This window comes from Atta colombica, unplaced genomic scaffold (genome assembly GCF_001594045.1).
Source record: "Atta colombica isolate Treedump-2 unplaced genomic scaffold, Acol1.0 C778396, whole genome shotgun sequence".
In the NCBI taxonomy this organism is placed as follows: Eukaryota; Metazoa; Arthropoda; class Insecta; order Hymenoptera; family Formicidae; genus Atta; species Atta colombica.
The window spans coordinates 1-3,751 of NW_017259125.1; the positions used below are offsets into that span (position 1 = coordinate 1).

General features: G+C 27.4%; 1 pseudogene; it reads left to right on the forward strand.

The window, feature by feature from the left end:
• Nucleotides 1-845: 845 nt before the first annotated feature.
• On the forward strand, nt 846-2,383 carry LOC108694762 (annotated as a pseudogene).
• The last annotated feature ends 1,368 nt before the right edge of the window (nt 2,384-3,751 follow it).

Sequence of the window (3,751 nt, forward strand, 5' to 3'; positions counted from 1 at the left end):
TCGACGATATTCGTGCTATTTTAACTTTATGAAACTTTATTTTCATATAAACCGCATAAGTTTTCATTTTTTTTTATATAGAAATAAAATATTTTTAGTGAAATTAGTGCGTTTTGTTATGATAAAATTAGTTTTATATATATAACGTAATAATTTATAAATAATTTATAAAATAACTCCAAGCAACATATTTTTATACCATTTATTTTATACCATTTATATCATTTAGTTTTTCTTATTCAATTTTATATTATATAAGATACAAATTTCGATAAAAAAAATGTTTTCAAACACCATTTCATATCATATAGAAGTAATCCTATATAACAATAACGTTAAGTACAGTATTTATATATCAGTCTTTAAATTGCAAATGCATATAATTTTAAATATAATTTTGCAAATATGATTATGTAAGCATCGTTATTTATCTTCTGTGGATTATATAAGCACTATAATTTTTACATATGTATACATGTGTGCTATATATATATTTACGAACATATAATGTATATAACAATAATTTATTGATTTATGACAAGCAAAGTAACAAAGTTGATAATAATATCACATAATATTATATAATATCACATAATATCACATAATATTAGATTAAAAGCTTTTGCATAAGAAAGATTATTAATACATTACTATATAGAAATAGGTTGTCTGATAATATTTCGATAATATCGTTAATACTTTTCAGTCAGTCATATCTTATCACAAATTATTATAAAAGAATTAGAGTATAATTTTCAAATATTAGGAGTAGTAAAAAGAAATCCATTATTTTTGCATGAAATTGAATGGCAAAATAATGGATTTCTTTTACTACACCTAATAATATGGAATATTATTGATCGATATTGTTATCTATAGATCGGTGTGAATATTCATTATCATTTAGAAATTTCAATTTCTTTAAAAGACATGGTATTATACATATACTACCTATTCCAATATTCGGCACTATAATACCACCTATATTTTTTCGAATATCATTTATTATAATATCATTATTCATCGATTATTTTCTAAACATATATATAATTCAATAACATATATATAATTTCAATCCAAATACAAAGTATTATGGATTCTACTTGATGATAACTCCAGTTATCTTCTTACTTCACAATCCAGAACTCATTAAGAATATCCTCGTTAAGAATTTTGAATCATTTCCAAATCGTTTTGATTTTTCTGGTTTGGAATGATCCTTTATGTAAAAACAATTTATTTTCTCTTTGTGGAGAAAAATGACGGAATGTAAGAAATCTGTTGATCCCTCTTTTACGTCTAGCAAGATGAAAATGATGTACTAAGGATTTTACAAAATTTATAACATTGCTAGCAGATGAAAGGAATATAAACACGAAAGATGCATTTTCTAAATAAACAAATGACGTCATCGCCTTATGTGCTTTCGGAATCAAAATAAATTCTATGAAAGATCCAACAAACGAGTTTTATATTAACAGTAAGAAAATAGTATCTAATTTTAAAGAGATTCGTTTAAAGTTAAAGTTAAAGTTTCTTCTTCTTAGAACTTTTCCAAAATTTTCGCAAATTCTCAATTTGAAAATTGTGGACGATTATTTGTCGGATCTCTTCAAGGACATTGATTTAAAGACTACAATCGCCACTCGCGACGCAGAACATATTACACGGATATGCTACAGTTAATAATGAATATCAGAGACAAAGGAGGTCATAAAGAACTAAACATTGATGACATGATTACGCAAGCGTTCATCATTTTCCTCGGCGGTTTCAAGACCAGTTCCACTGCAATGTGCTTCGCTCACGAAATAGCAGCTAATCCAGAAATTCAGTTGAAATTGCAACAAGAGATCGACAAAGTTTTGAAAGAATCGAACAGAGAAGTATCTTACGAAATCATTAATCGACTAAAATATTTAGATGCGATAATAAACGAGATTCTGAGATTATATAGAGATTATATAGAGATTCTCCATTTCTTATCTTAGAAAGAATATGCGAAAAAGAATGAATGACCTTATAAATTACCATCCACATTGTCTGACGAAAAACTTGTTATCCTGAAAAAGGGTATGACTTCTGGCCTTCGCAATTCAACGTGATGAAAAGTATTATGATAATCTGAAGAAATTTGATCCAGAAAGATTTTTAGACGACAAAATGCACAATTCTTCATGTTGCCATTCAGATTAGGACCGAGAATGTGCATAGCTAATAGATTTGCCATGCTAAAAAAAATCAAGAGCTTTCTGTTCACTTATTAGCACGATGTGAGCTGAAATCTTCTGCAAAAACTGCGTCTCCAATAAAATTTTGTAAAGGTCTGATGATAATGCTGAAGAATAGATTCTGATTAAATATTCAGTGTAAGAAAGATTAGCATCCTGCGCTGAAATGTACCATTATAGTGGATAATTAAGCCTTAAGGAAATCTTAAAGCAAAGGCTGGAACTCTGATGAAGTCACCAAAATTCGCTGTTTTTCAAGCGCATTGACATGTCTTTATATACTACCATACCAATATCTTACGCAATCTATGATATATGCACATTCCTGTTAATTTTCATATAACAATTCGTCGCGATAAAGCGTCTAAGTTTAATTTTAAGAACTCAATTTTATTTGTTCGTGCAAACTACGTGTTTGTGGATTATTATTTCGTACAAACAAATTGCAAAATTTTTTTATAAAGCAAATGTCACGATTTGACAGTTCGAGACGCCATGTTACACCAAGAAATGGTAAAAAATATATCAATTTCGAAATTTTTGATCGTTCTCGGCATAAATTCCACCTTACAAACACATATTAATGTGTATATTTCAATCCTGGAAAAGAATTTTTGAATCTGTGAAAGAGAAATAAGTATTTGTTATACAAAATTATATGATTTAATCGGTAAGACAATTTTAGGATTCCCTAAAACATTTCAAATAATAACACAGTTTTCGTATTTTTTATTCTACTTGTATTTTTTCACATTTTATACTATTAAGAAATAAAAAAAGTAAATAGAAGTATTTTATTTCGCCATGAAATATTAAAATGCCAAATAAGTTCTTTATTTCAATATATATTGATATAAATAATGAATACTGTTTGCCTTTTTTTATATTTACTAAAAGTTATTTTAAATAGTACTTCTGTAGACACATCCAGTAAAAAAATATTTTTATTGAATCTATTTCATTTTTCCGTGAATATTGAAAATAAGTATGTACTATTTTATATATCAGTTAACTATTTTTCCAAGCACAGGCACTAGATATTAAATATTATGTATTCGAATAACTAAAATTATATATTTGATTATGTATGTAAACAACAATATTTTCATAAATTTTCTAATAAACAAAAATAATAAAACTGCACTTAAGATATTTGCTCAGTTTAGCATATGACAGTTTAGTTTTCAATTTCACTTTTTGAATGCAATATTTATTAAGTAATCGAGTAAATTGTCAGAATGATATATTCTCGTCTGTATGATGTAATGCGAGCCAAGGTCAAAATGATTTCTAAGTTATCATGTCAGAATGAAAGATAAAAGTGTGTGTGTGTATGTGTGTGCGTGCGTGCGTGCGTGCGTGAGTGCGTGCGCGCGCGCGCGCGCGCGCGCGTGTGTGTGTGTGTGTGTGTGTGTGTGTTTTTATATGGAAAATGATACAATCATTCTACATAATTATCATTTAAATATTGATGAAGTAAAAAATTAAGTGCTTATATTGATAATAAATCATAAGCTATA